A 20,059-nucleotide genomic window follows, 5' to 3' on the forward strand; every position below is an offset into this window, starting at 1 on the left:
GGTTGTACATCAAAAACCAAATTTCCATGTAAAGGGGGGAAAAACTGCACTCACGGATGCCACTCTCTCCAAAGAGGGCAGGGCAAATGCAGGTCTATCAAATGAAGGCCAATATAGCAATGCCCCTAATCCCAAAGATCCTGGGTCTGATTGGCCAAGAGTGTGGCTAGCATGGCTCACCCTGATCGTTACTCTAGAATCATTATAACCCTAAGGGTGAGATGATGATGGTGATTATCATAACATGTAGTTAGGCTACTAGCATATTACATGCTTGGACCATTTTTTCCTTAGCCCAGCTGATAGACAGCATATAATTTTGTTCTTGGTATATAAAAAAACCATCATTGCTCTACAACATTTGATTTTACACTTTATCATTATTATTTTGACAAGCACTCTGCGTTAGTTGAATTTTAAGAAATGTTCACATTTAAATCATGCCCTCTCTGGTGCGAGGTTGGAAACACAGTCTGACCAGGAACACGACCAGAGACAGCCAGATTCCACTTCTGCTCCTCGGGGCTGGGCCCACCCCCTTGCAGAGGAGGTTGAGTCAGTGCCATTGGCAAGAGTCACACGCTGCTAACTTCATCTGGGAAAAGAATGCCTGTTAGATGGGACACGAAACTCTTGTCCTCTCACTGTTCTTAAAGACTCAGTAGTTGTTGACCTGGAGGAAATCCAACCCAGAGAAACAACATTTTATTTAATTCCTTATTATATTGTTAGTTGGGAATTTTGGACATTTTCATCTGTGACTCTGGATGGGAATTTTTTGATATCCCACTTTTCCAGCTCATTTCTCCCTTGGATGTTTTTAAATTGCTGGTGTCACGTGAGGGTTACAATTTTAGTTGATTTTTCTAAGCTGCATGCTCCAAACTGTGGTTCTACAGTTTTCATGTTTGTGTCTTACTCTAGGAGCACTTGAAAAAGAAGCATTTTAGCTTTAGATGGCTAACGGGAAAGACCAAGGAGACAAAAGCAGAAATTTGCATCTTTCAAGGAATTTTAGCTTCCAAGTTATTTCAGGAGGAACATGGATATTCCTTCTTGGCTTTGTCTAATTTCCATTTTACTTATTTGCCAATAGAATGATAATTAACATTTATAGCTAAAAATTCCTGGCAGGGAGCCAACTAACAATAATAGAATTGTCTACATAATATAAAGAACTCACACTGGTACAATATGAACTGGAGGAGGTGTGGAACAGAAAAGAATAAATTAGTCAATGATTCACAAATCCCATCTACACAGTGCTAGGTGTTTGGAAGAATATCCAGTATTCCAATTAGAACTTAAGGGATTTTCAAATATTTAGATATTTGATTTTAAGAAAGTTTTTTTTTTTTTTTAGATTTAAGTGCAGGATAGTTTGTGGGCAATAGTCTTTGGTGAAAATGCTTTAATTCACAACCTTGGAAATGATGGCTTCTTTAGTCATGGGGCCATTGGTAGATGGCACCATTTTAGATTTTGACTATGTGTACTTCAGAAGCAATTGACCAAACATGGGGCTTTGTCACAAGGTGGGGTCTCATGAAAATGTTTTATCAAGCAAAGAATTCTGCTGGACTGAGAAGAAGTTTCCAGATGAAAGGATGATGTTTGATTGGAGTTGAGTTGTGAATAACCCTTGTCTTATGGTGTTATTTGTCTCAAACTAGACAGAGAAGGGGAGGGGTTATCCCTTTTAGGAAGTGAGATGAAAACATTGCCAAGAGGGAGAAGCCCTGGGTGTAAAAATAAGGCATAAGGGAACTGAGTGAAGAGAACAGGGAAGCTGGCTCTTGGGGCATTCGGTGTGACTGGGAGGCAGCTCAGCAGATTGTCACCTGCGCTCATGGTCACAGAACATCACTCTCTTGCTAGGAACTGATGTGCTAAGGAAAAAGTGTCCTGTGCTGAAATAAGCTTGGAAACTTTTGGGTTACAGGGGACTAAGCAGGTTTCTTTAGTGTGGGGCTTCTCAGAGCCTTTAGTATGCTTTTGTGCATTGAGAATTTCTAAGAGAAGAATGCAGTATCAAGTTTCTAAAGGTAAACCTGACCCCAGAGTGATCATTTAGATACCTCCTGGCTTGATATTCCCAGAAAAACATTTTAGAAAATTATGGTGTAGTGGAAAGGATTCTGGTTCTGGAGGTAACACACCAGAGTATAAATCCCAGCTCCATCACCTACTAGCTGTATCATCTGAGACATATCTTTTCCAAGTATAAGTCTCAGGTTTGTCAGCTGTAAAACATAGATTTTGATCTGTACAGTATAGAATTTTCATGAGAACTAAGTGACCTATAGTAATAAGTATAAACAAAAATCATAAGCAATGAAATACAAAATAAATATTGGTTCATTTTATTATTAATTCAGATGATGAATTTTAAAGGTAAATTTTAAATCTTCATATGAACAGCACATCGTTAGTTTAGATGTTTTAGTTCTTACTTTTAGGGCATTACCAATCAAGCTGATATTTAATTGAAAAGATGTATTCTTATACTTGGCCATCTGCTACAAGACAGCTCATTTTTAAGAACCCCAAAACAGTTAGAAAAGTACTGCTAAAGGAATGTGCCATTTTTTATTAAAAAATAAATGTAAAATTTCTGCCTGATTCTACCCACAAATATGTTGCAACCAACTCCCAGAGTGTTTGGAAGGGACAAGGTTAGTTTAGGATTTATGTCTCATCTTTAAACTCTGAAATAAGCTGAATTGTGTAAACATTTTGGCACAGTATGCAGGGAGTTAGAAACAGTACTCTTGGCGTTATTTACAGGTGGTGTGGGAATAAGTTGCTATGGAAAGTTCATGCTGCAATGTCAGCAGAAGAAAATGTATTTTATAAGCTTACGGGGATAGAGGGAGGGGGCAGCAAAGATTCTATAGGTCTACTGCATGAAGATGACTGAAAAATACTTTCCAGCTGTCACAACTGTACATGGCTTGGATGATTTCTTGCAGTGTTATGAATGTCAATGCTATTCAATTAACTGTTTCAGAAGCATAGCGATCATTTCCAAGAGTGCAAATTCTAGGCACCTGAAGTACTTGAAAGCCCCTATTATTTTCCAAGTTGTTCAGTCTCTTGAGAGATATCACCTCCCTTCCAACAAGGGCTTCTGAGTGCTCTGAAGATATAAAAATAGACATAGAAAGAATATGTCCTCTTTAATAAGCCCAGCGGTGGTCAACTTCCAAAAAGCTCAGCAAGAGTCAGGATTCAGTGTATCCACACTGCAGCTTCATCTCCTCCAGTCATCCTCTTTTCCAGCATAGCTTGTATCCAAATAATTGATGTAGAGCCAGATGGGAGGAGCTCAAACTGCAGCAGGACCCATATAGGTTGGAACTTACAAGAAACTTCTGCTGACCACGGTATGGAGAACCACAGAAAATGATAGAATCTCCTTTTCTGAAGAGCAGAAGGTGAAAGGACCCAAACCAGGATGGTTAAAAAGTCCCTGCAAGATTTATTAATTTTTGAGACTAGGGAAACTATTTACTGTGGCTGGAGAGGGAGAACCAAATTCTTTCTATTGTGGCTCAGGTAGGACTAGAATCCAACACTGCCTGACAATGGTAAAAGTAACTCCTGGGAAGGAAGAATGGTTGAGTCCTGAACGTGAGTGGGGGTCAACCGAGGACTAGCCAGAGCAGAATTGAAGTGCTGAGTTGTGGTTTGCTGAGGTTTCTTGAGCTCCAGATCATCTAGGATTCCCTTCCTGTTAACTTCCTGGGGATTTTTGCAAAGCAAATGATGAGTTCTCGTATCCATGTTGTTTTGTTACCCCTGTGTGAAGGGTGAAACATAAACTTTTTTTACCTTTCTCTCACTCAGTGAGCTGCCCAGTTCCATTTCGATAGCTGTCCACCAGCACTCTGAAATACCAAAGACACCAAGAATAATAGCCTATCCTCAACTTCCCAATACGTCACACACACTGGGCTGTAGGGTAGCATCATTTAGTTAAGGTTAAGAATGCTGGCTTTGGAATCTAAGAAACCTGAGTTCAAGCTCAAGTCTCAGTTCTGCCTCTTAACTAGCCATGTGATGTCAGACAAGTTACTTGATTTCTCTTCATCTTTGTTTCTTTAAGTCTAATAGGGTGATAGTCATGTCTTCTGCACACAGGGTTTTATCAGAATTACTAAAGATAATCCATGTAAAGCACAGTGTCTGGTACCTAGCAAAACCTCAGTAAATAGTAACTATCCCTTTTCTTGCTAGTAAAAGATGTCTTGTCTTGGTCTCTAGTAAAGAAAGGATTGTTTTGGGCAGGCCATGGTGGCTCAGCAGTCAAGAATGCTCCCCTGCCATGCCAGAGGACCTGGGTTTGATTCCCAGTGACTGCCCATGTAAAAAACAAAAAAAAGAAAGGATTGTTTTGATACTTGACATGGTTTTGTAAAGACACCCATCCACATCCCAGGGAAGAATCACGTTACCAACTTTTCTATTCTTGCTATTGTAGAAATTAGTAAGGAGAGGGGATGTGAAGAAGTAGTAACATTCAGCCCCATTATTGGGCATTGCCAATAAAGCTGATATTTAATTGAATATCCAATATTCAATATCAAATATGATACTCAATATCAAATATTGGTATTCAATATCAAATATGCCCCAGCTTCCCAAATCTTTACTCCTGCAACTCTCCTTGCACCTCTATCTGAAAGAATTGTGAAGCGAGGCCTGGGCCAAGTACTCCAATGTTGTCAGCAATTATAACAGCTGAGCTGGGTGAGGATTCATGCTTTCACTGGGTAATTTAAATAACTATATTGGAGTTTCTAACAGTGTGTTTGGCTATAGCACAGGACTTGCCAACATGCATCTGTGTTTTTCAAATGAGAATTATTCAGTTGGCAGCAAAACTACCCAAGCCCTTGTAACCAGGAAATATGATTACAGCATTCAAAATTGTCATTTAATTTGTTTTAGTATTCAGTCTGTTTTTCTACATCCAGAAATTCTACACCCAAGTGATGAGCAAATGAGGTCAAATTATATTTATTGCGTTTTCGCAGGATGCATAATATTATCTACCATGTCCCCTGGGGCCATTCAGATGCCCCTGAAAGGCCTGAACACAAAGGCTTTATCCACAAACATGAACCTAAGTCCTCCCATAGGTCCTTGCTTAATGCCACATGGTAAGACTCTCTTCTGGTATCCAGATATCAGCCTGCCACATGTTAGTAACAAGGGTGACTAAAGTTTTCTCTGAGAGGCCAAAGTCATCCACCTAATTGAACAAGGGACTCAAGTTGCTTCTTTTTACAAGATGTTAAACAAGTTAATGATTTTTTCTTCTTATTAAGTTGTCAGATTTTGAGGTTATTAGAAAGTACTCAAATCCCAAATCACTTAATTCCTCACTGTAGCAACTAAAACAGGTGAAGTTTGTTACTATGATCGCTATCATCCCTTTCCTTTATGCCTTCCATTGTCAAGACAGTTGGCAACTTAAAATTAAAATGAAAAATATTGAAAGTGCTCAAATAAGGTGCTTGAGGTAACAGAAAAAAAAACAACAACTATTGACTCGATTTTTTTCTTTTGAGACTGCCTGTAGTTTACCCCAGCTGATATTCCACTGTCCTATTAAACTTAACATTTATAAAATTGTGCTCAGCCCCATTTCTAGCGCAGCCCACTGATCCTTTTCCCCATTAAAATCCCCAAATTCATCTTTCTGCATTCCTTCTCCTTCAGTTCATTTCAGTTCACCTTTTATGGATGGCTTATTTCCTGCCAGGCACTATGCTGAGGGCTGGGGTCTAGGCCAGCAAGCTAATGGTTAAAGTTTGGGAAGAAACCACTCTTTTGGACCTATGTGGCAGTTATGGAATTGGGGAAGTAGGAAGCCAAAAATCTACAGAGTGCCTACAAATAGCGAGCACTTCACATGTATTATCTTGCTGAGTGTTCACAGTAACCTGTTGTGGGTTAAAAATTGTCCACCCCATATTCATGTCCACCCAGAACCTCAGAAGGTAAAGTTATTTGGAAATAGGATCTTGGCAGATATAACTAGTTAAGAACTGAGATGATGTGGGGCCTACATCCAATGACTGGTGTCCTTAGAAGAAGAGGAGAGGACACACGGAGACACAGGAAGAAGGCCATATGACATTGGAAGTAGGGATTGGAGTAGTGCAGCTATAAGCTAAGGAACACCAAGGATTGCTGGCAACCACAGGAAGCTAGAAGAAGCAAAAAAGGATCCTTCCCTAGAGACTTTGGAGGAAGCATGGCCCTGCTGAACCGCTGATTTCAGATTTCTACCTTCCAGGACTGTGAGAGAATAAATTTCTGTCATTTGAAGCCTCCTACCTTGTGCTGTATCATCTCTAGGATACTAAGACAAACCCTATGAGGACAACTATAACTATTACCCCTGAAGTTAAGTAGTTTCTACAAAGTCATATAGTAATGACTAGAACTGGAATTTGAGCCCAGATCAGTGTGAGTCCAAGCATTTTCCACTACAAGATGAGAGAACCATCATTCTCCCAGTTCCCCAGGCCAAAACTTTAGTCACCTTAAATTTCTCGTCTCTCCTACTGCGTCAGCATAGCTCCAGCTGCAAGCCACAGGAAATCCTGACTCACTGGCTTAAACAGTATGGAAATGTCTTATCTCACGTAACAAGAAGTTCAGGGGTCAGATGATTCCTTCTCCACTTCTCTGAATTCTTTGGCTTTGCCACCCTCCATGTGTTCCCTGGTAACAAAATGGGCTACTCACAGATTCAGACACCACACCCCAACATGACAACATCGAGTCGAAGGAAGGGGACACATTTACTTCTTCTTAAGTATAAATTAAACATTTCCGGAGGCCCCAGAAAAGCTGACCTCACATAACTCTGGCTAGAATTGGTCATATGTCCACCTTGAAACCAATTCCTGGCAAGAGGAGTGGCTGGGCATGATGGGCTTCTACACTAACCAGGATCCACCCTCTGGTACTGTGGAATGAGTCACTGTGTAGAGGGGTAAGAGCTGCAGAGCTCCCCAAATTCATCCTGCCACTTAAGGGGGACACCTATTCTTTTACCAATGCAATAGCACCAAATACCTAATGGCTGCTCTGACGATCAATAGTTGGAGAGAAAAGAAAGGGAAGTCATGTTCTTCCCCTTTGTTTTTGACCAGCTCTCATTGCACTGGGATTAAATAACTATTTACTGCAAAGGTAAGTTTGATACCTTTAATGGTTGAAATTCTCTATGCATCCATTTATTTGACATCAGAGGACCTTGTGTTCTCCCTCTCTCTCTCTCTATAACACACACACACACACACACACACACACACACACACACACACACACACACACACCCCACAAACTGATTTGGGATTATGGACACCCATCTGGCAAGAAAAAGTCCTTAGTAATTTTACTGATCTCATGATTCCCTCCAACATTTAGAAAACACATGAAGCAGTGTCTCTAACCCAGGTCTATATGAATTATGCTCTTATTTAGTTTTCATAACTCCTCCCAGTTCAGCCCCACCACAGTCCTATCTCACAATCTCTACAACAAGCCACATGACATGAAGAGCAGCAGAGGGTTATCAGGGAAGACAAGGTGATTGAGTCTCTATATGTGACCCTCACAATAGATTAGAGTTCATCCTGGGGTGGAAGCCGGGGTTATCTTCAGTGGCCTTCTTTGAGAGTGGAGCTAATAAATCATCTCCTACTGAGATCAAGACACTCCAACTTCTTGGAATGAGGGTAAACCATTCAAAATCATTAGTCCAAAATTAAGGCTGGCATAGCAAATATGGTGGAGGTAGACAATTTCAATTCCATTACTATAAATATTCTGAGGAAAAGGGCATACAGGTTATACCAGTCCCAACTATATCTATCTCCTTTTAGAAGATCTCTCATACAAAGTTGTCACTTAATGGTTGAACTAATTTTCAAGCTGACTGAAACCTGGGGTGACTACCATAACCCATACTCTCCCCTGCCTGCACCCCTGTCACACCCAAGTATGCTATAATGGGGAGCCATAATGAATGAAAGAAGAAAAACATATTAGAATTGAAACAGGGTGAAGAATGGAAGAAGCTGCCCCTCAGTAACAGGGATTTCATTTCAAACACAAACCTGAAAGGTTCAAACTGCAAACTGCAATAGCTAATTCTTCAGGGTCTGCCAGAAAGAACCATATGGCTACTGAGAGGCCTGGCTCTCAACCTAATCAGTCCTGCCTGCTTCTAGCTGATCAATCTTTAATTTTTTTTCAAAATTAAAACCAAAGTTAAGATTTAAAGACATGTAAACTAAGTACCTGTCAACTAGGAAATTCTGTCCAAATCTTCATAAGGTCTGATGTTGGAAATGAGCACTCCATGGAATGGGGCCTTCCATCATCTGTACCTCATAAGTTAATGTGATAGCAGCAATATAAAGCAGAGGTTAAGTTCAAGGTTTGGGGAGCCAAACAGACCTGGCTTTGAGTTTCAACTTTAGCACTAGTCTTTGGCAAGTCACTTATCCATAATCTCTTCACTACATACATTGGACATAAGCTAGTATATGGCATAGATGAATGAGATAATGTCTCTAAGCCACTTCTTACTATGACAGGCACAGAGTGAGTCTCCATAAACATAGCTGTTCTCAGTAAATATATTGTAATTATCATATGAATTCCACTCGACTTAGACTCAGCCCTAAAACACTTTGCCATAACCCCATTCTTCTTCTTCATTTTGTCTTTTGGATAAATACAGTTTTTCTTACACATGGGCATAATTTTCCTTCCAACACCTCTTAGGTTCAGGTCTAGTGCTTTTAATAAAAGAAGGTAAAAGGAGAGAAGTGTGGGAAGAAATACTAGGATGACTCCGATAAGAGACAACTGTAGGAAGAACCTAGGAGGATGGAAATGCTCTGCAGAGGCTCACATAGATGGGGCCATATCTGGACTAACTGTTGGTAGTACCCCATGTGGTATCACAGAGGACAGAATTCAAATCATAAGAGAAAAATGAGGTCACAGAAGACATTGTAAATGAAGGCTGTTGGGAATTAGGAGACAAAAAATGTTAAGTGTCAGGGTTTTGCTCCTGGCTGGTGCCTTGAGAAGTTATCCATAAATGGAGAATGTATATTGCTGGGTTAGGGGATTGGTCTCTGGCAAGCAACCTTTCCTGTATACACAGACAAAAGAATGCACAGTATGTTGCTGAGTTTTAATAAATGATTACAACATTAAATAATACCAAAAATCATGCCTAAATGATTTAAGATATAAGAGCAAGGATATCAATAATTTATTTAAAATCCTTTCAAAATAAGGGAATGTTGGGTGGGCCATGGTGGCTCAGTGACAGATTTTTCACCTGCCAGCCAGAGACCCGGGTTTGATTCCCAGTGCCTGCCCATGCAAAAAAAAAAAAAAAAATGTTTAATGAGGTTACAAAAATCCCCCACCCAAGAAAGTATAAGCCAAGATAGTTATTTCATAATAATATGATCTCAATACTAAAACTTGACAAAGATTTGTATGAGAAAGGAGAATTGCAGACCAATCCATTTCATGAATACAGATACAAAATCCTAAACAGAATGGAGCACAACATATAAAGGACATTATATCGAGGCAAAGATGGGTTTATCCCAAGAGTGCAAGCTTGATTTTATACTTGAAAATCAGCTAATGTAACTCACATCACTAACAAATGAAAGAACAAAATCATATGCACATCCCAAAAGATGCAGAAAAAGCATTTACTAAAACTAACATCCATTCAGGATTTTTAAAACATTCTTAACAAACTAGGCACAGAAGGGAACTATCAAAGGGGTTTCTGTCAAAGAAAAAAACTTCAAGAAGCGTTGCACTTCAAGGTAAAAATGTAAAAGCTTGGGAACAAGATAAAGATGCTTGGTATCACCATTTTTAGTCAACATAGTGTTGGACATTCTAGGCAAAACAGTTAGACAAGAAAAGGAAATAACAGGCATGAAAATAAGAAAAAGTATTATTACAGATTATTGGATCTACCATGTAGAAAACCCAAAATAGACACAGGTAAATTATTTAAATTGATCAGATAGTTTAGCAAAGTTGCTGAATGCAAAATCAAAACATTAAATGAATTACATTTCTGTATACCAAAAGCAAACAGAAAATTAAATTTTGTAACCGTTTACATCTTCAAAGATATGAAGTACATAAGAATGATTTTAACAAGATGGTTATAGAAAAAAATCATGAAATTCAGTTGAAAGATGCTATGGTGTTCACCAAATATTTTGATGCTTTCCTGTTCCTAGTGTGACCAATGTGACTTGCTTTGATTAATGTAGATGAGTGGAAGTTTTAAGAACAAGTGTGCTATTCGGCTACCCTCTCTTTCCCACTGCTACTGAAGCCAGCAATTGTCCAGATGATGACTGTTCCATAATCCCAGGCTGATGTTGAGTGGGACTTTGACACACTACTGGTAGGAGAGCAAATTGACACAACCTGTTTGGATTTTAGTTTGGTATCACCTGGTAAAGTTAAGTGTGTGCTTTGGTTAATTCTCCTCTTGGTTGTTTACACTAGAGAGACAAAGTTGTAATAATTGAGACAGTGTTGGATTGGTACAGTGATAGACAAAGACCAATAGAACATAATAGAGAACCCAGGATCAAATCCATACTTACATGGCCACTTAACATAAGACAGAAGTCAAAACAATAGGGACATGATGAGCTTTTAAAAGAAAGGTACTGGAACAATTGGTTAACCCTAGTGAAAAAAATGAAATTAGATCCTTACTTCACATCCATAAAAATCAATTCCAAGTGGATTAAAGACATACAAAAAACAAAACTATAAATTTTTCAAAAGATAATATGGAGAAATATTTTCCATAACGTCAGGTTGGAAGAATTTCTTAAACAAGATATAAAAAAGTCCAGACAGGACAAGATTTTTAAATTTAATGTCAAAAATATTAAGAACATCTATTTTTTAAAAGACACCATAAAGAGAGTAAAAGATAAGCCATAAACTGAGAGAAGATATTAGCAACACATATAACCAACAATGTACTAACACCCAGAATACATACATGTGAAGACCCCTGCAAAACAATAAGGGTCAAAACCCCAGATCAAAAATGGGCAAAAGGCTTGAATCGGCACTTCATAGAAGAGGAAACCCAAATAGTCAAAAATTACTGAAAAGATGCTCAACTTTGTTGGTAATGTACATTAATAACATTATAAACTAAAATAAGACATTATAATTACACTTTTATCAGATAGGAAAAAGAGTAGGTCTGACAATATCAAGTGTTGGTGAGAATGTATAGCAATGGGGACTTTGACATACTACTAGTAGGAGAGCAAATTGCTACAACCTCTTTGGATTTTGGTTTGGTATTGCCTGGTAGAGTTAAATATGTGCTTAGGTTATGATCATAACTAAAGTTATTTATACTACAGAGACTTCTGCCTGTGTAATTTGGAAAATATGAGAATATTTAAATAACCATTTATTCATTGAACTGGAAACAACCTCAATGTCAATCATTAATAGATTGGATAAATAAATTGTGATATGTTCATGCATTGGAATACCATATGGCATTGAAAATAAATGTTATCTCAATTTGGTGGGTAAATCTCAGGAATATAATGTTGAATTTTAAAAATTATAGAAGAATTCACAAATGAAGAATAATTCCATTTATATAAACTAAAAAAAAAACAGGCAAAATTAAACAATATGTTGTTTAGGAATACAAAGATTTGTGGCAAAACAATTAAGAAAAATAAGAAAATGGTAAACACAAAAGCCAGGAAGGTGTTTACCTCTGGGGAAGAGACAAGTCAAAGTGACCAGAAAGGAGCACCTGGTGTGGGGAAGGGGTTGTCAGTCCACTGGGGAAGTTACAGTTCTCAACCAAGTGGCAGGCACATGAATGTTCACTTTAAGCCGTACATCTTTTAATTTGCTCTTCTGCATGTGTATTTCTCAAAAAAAAAGGAAAACTTTTAGTGTGAAATGATTATAGATCCAAAGGAAGTTGTGAACATTACAGAAAGTCCCACGTATTTTACAATTTTGAAAAATGCATCTCCTCAAACAACCCACACTACTGGTGGGGTGGGAGGTAATCAAAGCTAGTGAGGAGGTGCGATTCGTAGAGTGTGAATTTCACCAAACAATAGGCTTGGGGGGAAAAACTAATAAAATACAAAGTGATTTTTCTGCCCTTATTTTTCTTCCTGGAGAATAAGTGTCAGGGAGCTTCTGACGACATTCTCCAGGTGAAAAGAAATGCAATCAGACTGAAAGGTTTGTTTGGGAGTGTCAAGTTTAAGATGAGAAGTGATGTAATTCCAAGGCCATGAAAGGCCAATTTAAATGTTCTTACTAGAAAGGCAGAAGAACTCATATTTTGAGGTTATTTGGGAATAATTTCTTCCAAAAACAGAAAATGGCATTAAGTTGGATGGAAACTCTTGGCGTCCATCCAAGATATCCTTATATGGCCTTAGAAACTCAAGTCTGTGTTGGATTCTCAATATGGAAAATTGGTCAGCCTTGAGGTGAAGCCCCCAACTCCCTCTATCAGTTCTCCAGAAGAATGAGGCTGCTGCTAAAATTAGGCTTGCTCTTAACCAGAAATGTTTACTTGAGTAGAGAGCAACCAGCTCTTGAGCACTATAGCCAGCAAGAGACATCCTAGTGGCTCTGGAGCCTAGGAGACCCGGCTTTCAGCCCTGGCTCAGCTCATTAGCTACACGAGTTTAGTTTCCTCTGAGCCTCTCTTTTGTCATAAGTAAAATGTACATAATCATACCTACCTCCCAAAAGTCACTGTAACTATCAGAGCGCTTAGTACTTAGTGTTCAAAAGTTATTGTAACTCTTGGGGGCTTGCTAGTGTCATCTGAGAAACAAGAAAAAGTCTGGTTGCTCAAAAATATCTTCTTACCAAATCAGTGCTCCATGGAATGACTTGCCCACTGGCATCTCTGACTTCAGTGTCTCATCTTTGGACCATCCAAAGGCTTAAGCTTGGGAAGGAGACAGTCTGAATTATGTCATGTACACTGGATAATCTGATAATCCTTTAGCATGCATTGCTATTGAGCAGGAACTATGACTCCAAGGGAATAACTTGAACCGTGATTACATTTCAATCAGAGAACAATTCAGAGCTCAGGATATCACAACAGGAGGTCACTGATAATGTCTTCACAAACATAACCCCAGTCATCAAAACAGAGGGTGGCAGAGGCAGAATGAAGCAGAGGTCACTTGTCTGACAGCCCTCTGCATTTTCCCTTCAGCCAGAAAGATAAACCTCTGAATAGTTACCTCTACCTACATGCCATCTCTGCTTCTCCAACTGGCCTACCCAGATTCCATTCAAAAAATGAGGCCATTGATGAATTCTTCCCCAACCACCTCCCCTCTTGGTTCCCAGTCACTGTCAATTGCTCCATACCTGGTGTTGCCCCATGTTGAACCCTGTATGTATGCATTTGGGTTTTCATGTTCCACTGTCATCGCTGGATGTGACTCACTATGTCTGCTTGGCTTCACATACTTGCAGATTCTCAAAGGGATGTAGACCAGCCTCATGTCCTACAGAGGCCAGGCTATTTCAAGCACATATGACCCGCCCCTCCCAGCAGTGCCTGCACCAACCCCCTGCCCTCCCTAGGAACATCAATGCCATGGTCAGCCTCTGTTATTAATGGAAGATGTCATGACCCTGGGGTGTTGTTGCTGAGCAAATGCTGAAATGCATGGTTTAAAAGAATGTTTCAAAGTGTGGCTCCCTTATTACCTATATTTGCATCATCTGATTTCATGCCTCTACTCCCATTGTCTAATGAATTAGATAAGATAAAACGGATAAGACCCAGGAATTTGTTTCTTATGTCCTAGCTCATTCTTTTGTCAACTAAAATAAGAGAACCACTGATCTAGATAAGAGCTTTTTAATGACAGAGACCAAATCAAAACCATCCTTATAAACTCCAACATATAATATGTAGCATGGTACCTGGCACACATATATGCATGCAATAAATGTTTGCTGCACGATCAAATACATTAATCTCTCTACTCCATAGTTTCCTAATCTGGGAAGTTGTCTCTAAGATCCTTTTCTGTGCCAACACTCTGTGGTTGCAAGCGTTCAATATCTAAGTGAGTTTTGTTCCTTGTACTCTGTGTCAATTTCTCACAACCCTTGCTAAGACCCTGAACCCAGGCAGTACTGAACAGTTTTCAAGCACTTACAACTTGTCAGGCATTATGCTAAACATTTTATGTGCACTAACAATAACAGTATGAGGGAAGATCATTACCCCATATTGAGATGGGAAAATCGAGGCACAGATTGGTTAATTAACTTGTCCTAGATCACGCACTGAGTTTTAAAAGCAGGATTCCAATCCAAGCAATCTGACTCCAGAGTTTATAGGCATAATCACTCTGCTCTATTGCTTCCTGCTATTATTGAGTACCTTCCATGAGGCAGGGATAATTTGGAAAAAAGAAGAAGAAAAGAGAGCCCCCCATCCCATTGTCCTCTGAACTGCTTATTAGAAATAATAAACACAAAACCCAGAACAAGATCTAACATTAAGACCACATTCTCTTTTCTGATAATCAAAAAGAGCACCAGGAAGCAGGTTTAGCTGTCGAAACTATTAAGATGAATTTGAGGTGCAGAATGTAAAAGCCACTTAAAACTCAAGTGGTTAAAGAGAGGAGAGTCAGGGAAAGCCCTTTCCGAGGAGAAGAGGTGTGGGAGAAAGCGGGGAAGAGAATACGCTCATGAATTATAAACCTGGTGTGTAGGAAATACCCCTCACTCCCACCCCCACATTAACCACCATCCAGCCAGGAACCAAGATAAAAATAAAGGAAGAACAGAACACCTTCAGACTTTCTCAGTCTTTGAAGATAGGAATTTGGTATTCAAGACTAGCCGAAGTTTCTCAGGTTTTTAACAGATACATAACTCTCTTCTTCCTGTGTGTGAAATTTACTTGAAATTTTATCCCCCTCCTTTTATCCCAGACCTGGCGAAACCTAATAGTACTACCAAGAGGAGTTGTCTTGTCCCCTGTTTCCTCAGACCAGGATTATGTTGGCTATAACTTGCCTAAGTGCTCAGAAAGGCCCCTGGCTAGAACCATATATGTGGAAATGCCCAGCCCTTGAGAGTAGATGTAGAAACCTTAAGAGATAGGAAAGTTTCTCTTGCTAACCCCAATCCCTGACATCCAGGCCTGCCACCCATCCTGACTCTTGCATTGCTGGCCTTTTGGTCCTGAACTGAACAGTTAGTTCTTCCCTGCTTTTTGATACTTTCTCACACCACCTCTAGAGAGGAAGAGCTCAGGCTCTGACAAGGACCTGGGAATGGGTCCCCAAAGTGCTAGAGGGTGGAGATTCCAGTGGCTGGAGCAAAGAATTCAAAAGCTCTTGTGGTCTGTCAACATGCCATTTTGGTATCTCTCCTTTTAATCATTTGCTATCTTGAAATACTTTGTGTCTGGTTTGGTAATGGAGCCTCAGGGTAAACTGGCCTGAAGCAGATGCCTGAGCCTCTTTCCAGCTAAAGTCCCTGATTTAAAAAAAAAAAAAAAAAAAAAAAACTCTAAAATGTCTCTAAGGAGAAAACTTTAATAAAAGACATAGAAAAAAAGCCAGAATTGTCCTAGAGTGTTCTCTGTATGTCTAATCCCTGTAGGTATAGTCTGGGATGGGAGTAGTCAGGGGAAGGTATCTGAGAAGAATTCAAACTCCTGACCTGACCATACCCACCTTTACCAATACTGAACCACTTGGCCCCTGGCTGTGTCCACCAGCCTTCGTCCAGCTGCCTTTCTTGCGTCTTCCGATTCTGGCCCAACATTTTCTCCATTCCGCGCCTGCCCTAGCCTGTCCAGGCCCAGAGATACAAAATACAGTCCTAAAATTTGTCTCAGCTAGCCCAAATGAAGTCCTGGGGAAACAAGTGGCTGCCTTCCGTAATTTCACCTCAACTAATTAGTTGTCCTTTTATTATTACTAAGTACAAATATCTATCTTTTGAGAGGTGTCTCCTGTGTGTCAAATGAGGGCCCTGTCTGTAAGTATATTATATTTTACGAAGACAGATAATAAACTAAACGAATTTTCTTTTAAAAGCAAGATAATCACAGATGATGTTAAGTGCTGTGAAGACATTTACAGGGTTACATGATTAAAAGTGGCCAATATATGAGTCTTTTCTGATACAGTGGTCAGAGTAGGCTTGGGGGCAAGGGTAGGTAGAGAGGGGTTAACTTAAGACCTGAAGAATGAAATGGAGCTTATCCATGGAAGAACCAGGCAGAGAGCATTCCAAGCACAGGAACAACCCTCAAATCAAACCAAGCTTGGATGTTCCAGCAATAGAATGGAGGCCCCATGTCTGGAGGGAAGGCAAAGGAGGAGTGTGACCAGGAAAAGCAAAGGCCAGATCATGAAAGTCTTTGCAGGATTTTATTCTGGAACCAGTGAAATGGAAGGTAGATCTGACCAGCTTTTAAATTACGTGAATTCCCTTCCCTCATTCAGAAGTTCACTATCATGAGCAATTATCGGACTTTATTAGAGCAGCTACTTGGAGTTTTGTTGCTGCAGTCCCTCTCCAGAGCTCCCAAGATCCTTTTGCTATGAGGTTAGTATAGCAGTTATGCAGCAATCCTTCTGCTCTGCTTTTAACTTGTTATTATGTGTCTTTGAAGACCCTTTCCTTCCTACTGAAGCAAAGAGCAGGCCCTCTGGAGAAAACATAGCTTGGTCACCCTTCCCTTTCCAGAAAGGGCCATGTGGGAAAATGAAAGCCTCCAGATTTCTCGTGGTTTTCACTTACTCATCTAGATTTGGGATGTTAAGGAGTAATAGTTTAGTTCCCATATTCAGTCCCTCTCAAAAGCGTAGTACAGCATAATGCTTAAGGGATTGGGTTCTGGAGATGACAAACACGGATTTGAATCCACCATCTAGTAGCTCTGTGATCTTGAGGCAATTACTTAACTCTGATAAGCTTCTGTTTCCTCATCACTAAAAGAAGGACATTATAGGAGCCACTTTAATGAGTTGTGACAAATGGGATAATGCATTTGGAGGAAACAGCCTAATAAATTTTAGCTATTTTATTATGTTCTTATATTCTAAAAAAACAATAAAAACAAGTTGCTCTCTTGAATATGGGAGAGAATGTGTCTATTGCAAACAAAGGACTATATTAACAGTAATATATAAATATTTTTTCCTCAGCAGTAACAAATGTACCATACCAATACTTGGGGTCAACAACAATAGGGGAGCATGAGAAGATGGGATGCTTTGGGTTTTCTTTTATAACTTCATTTTATCTTCTTATTATCATTCTTTTTTTTATTTAAAATGACGAAAATGCTTGAAATTGATTGTGGTGATGAATGCACAACTATGTGATGATACTGGGGCCTTTGATTGTATATTTTGGACGGATTGTATAGTGTGTGAATATATTTCAATAAAATTACATTAAAAAAACAAACACTCCCCCTCTTGCATGCTCTGCTTCAGCCACAAGAGCCTTCTTACATGCCTCCCTAATAAGGTGTCTTTGCTCCAATATCCCCATTACAAGGAAAAAGAGGCATCAGAACACAATGTGCCAATACACCTAAGCTGGGTCATGCAGGAGCTCTAAGTAATCTGGAAATGGCCCAATTGTAATTTTTCTCATGTGATTGGGAGTCCAAGAGTAGTAAGGAAACCATAGTGCTGGTCCCTATTCTGACACGAATGTCTGCCTGAACTGTTCTCCTCCCCACCCAAGTCTTCTTAAGGCTGTATCCTTCTCAACATTGGATCTCAGCTGAAATGGTCACCTCACACAGAAGCTCTCCCTGACCACTCCGATTAAGTGCCTCCATGACCTACTCATTCTCAATACTATTTCCCTGCCTTACATGCTTCAGGGTAGCTGTCACTAATTTCAAGGCAGGGAAATACCCTTACCTTGTTCGTGCATCTCCTTATAGGTTTCTTATGTGTCTCACCCGTGATCGTGACAATTCCACGTGGGCAAAGCCTTTGACTCTTTTGTTCATGCTGTATCGCTAAGGCCTGGCACAGAGAGGACATGATAAATATCTGTGAAATAAATAAATGAATTGATAATTCTTGTATATTCAATAGGGTTCCAAATGTCCTCTGGAGCCATAGCCCCAAACCTCCCATGAGAAGATCTTAGAGGGTCTTTCCCCCTCCTAATTTCAATTCATGTGAAGTAAATCACTAAGCAAATCACAGACCTCACCCCTGTTTCACAAGATTTGGTATTTATGATGTGGAAATGGGCTCTGGAATTATGCAATTATGCATTGGAGGATGTCCCTAGGCTTCAAATAATCTCTCCCAGAGCTGTATAAAGGTGCTGAACAGCTCTAGTGAGGAGAAAAATGTCCCTTGGCTATACAAGCTGAAATTCCAAATCCTCAAGATGACAGAGGAAGGAGAATGTCCACAAGTGAGTTGTCCTTGGACTCCTTGCACAGGCTCTTGGAAAATGCATGAGTGGGAATTAACTGAGAAAACCTAAGGAATTCTGAGAGAAGGACTCCAAATTTAGGGTAGAAGTTAGCAAGGCCCTTCAATATGAAATGTATTTTTGCACCATTGCAATATAGCAAGTGAGAGGTTCCTTATGAATGCTGAGCTTTCCAGTCTTCCAGGACTTGTTGATATTAAACGTATTTAAATTAAATATATTAATTGTTTTTCTTTCATAATGCTTACCTCATTGCATCATGATGGAAAAATCATTGCCCACACTTTTGCACGTAGAAAGATGCAGAGATTAAAACTTCTACCTAAACAAACAGAGCACTTAGATATGGACAAGAAATTCTGAGACTGGATTCTGATGAAGGGCTGCAAGATCAGAAGTAGAGCACTGGAATGAGCCCTTGATGAGAGGGAGAAGGCTACATGGTGCATGGAACTTTAGAGGTGTCCCCTTCATAAGGGCAATTGAGGGACCTGTGCAGCATTGATATAGGGAGTGCATGTTCCCCAGAAGGACAAATTAGATCAATCAATTGCCATAAGGTGGCTGTGCTGTTCACTCAGCATGTTTTTACTGAGCACCTATAGGGTGTTTAGGTGTGGGAACACTAGGATGTATGTAAAAGACATAAGTTCAGCCCTCCTGGACCTGACAGCCTAGTCTAGTCCTGGTGACAGACAAAAATACAATTATACTGTGATGCAGCCAGTGTCACCAAGATATAGGAAAATGCAGCAAGGAGAGCAACAAACCAAATCTTCAGGGACAGTTTCACAGAAGAGGTATTGGAGAAATGATAATCTGTCATCTGGTGAAGGCAGCAAACTTTTCTTGCCAAATGAATCGGGCAACGTAAGAACATTAAATTATTGGCAGGATGTGTGCCAGTATCACACAAAACCTGTCTTGGTTTTGCACACACTATCCCCTTCTTTTCCCAGGCTCCAAATGCACTACCCACCCACTAATATCTACTCGTCTTTTGGTTCTCAGTTGAAATGTGACATTCTGGGAGGAAGTCCCTTTGACTCTCATATGACGAAGTGCCATGCTCCTCCTAAGGATTCCTGCAACACCTGTCTGTCCTTCCATCAGACTAATGCTTATGTGCTCACTGTAAATACAGCTGTGTTCTGAGTGTTTACATGCATTAATCATTCTCTCAACCAACTTATGGGGTGTTGGGGTTGAATGATGTACTCCACAAAAGACACATTCAAGTCTTAATCCGTGTTCCTATGGGTGTGAACCCATTGGTAAAAAGGACCTTTGAAAATGTTATTATTAATTAAGTTATGGGCTCATTTGTGAATAAGATCTTCAATGATATATATGTTATACTATGCAGTGAAAAAGTTAAAAATAAAACAAACAAAAACAGCCATATACTGCATCAAAAAAAATATAAGATCTTATCAAATAACATTAAATGGAATCAGGGTAGGTCTTAATCAATACAACT

The sequence above is a fragment of the Tamandua tetradactyla genome, chromosome 8, assembly GCF_023851605.1.
Source record: "Tamandua tetradactyla isolate mTamTet1 chromosome 8, mTamTet1.pri, whole genome shotgun sequence".
In the NCBI taxonomy this organism is placed as follows: Eukaryota; Metazoa; Chordata; class Mammalia; order Pilosa; family Myrmecophagidae; genus Tamandua; species Tamandua tetradactyla.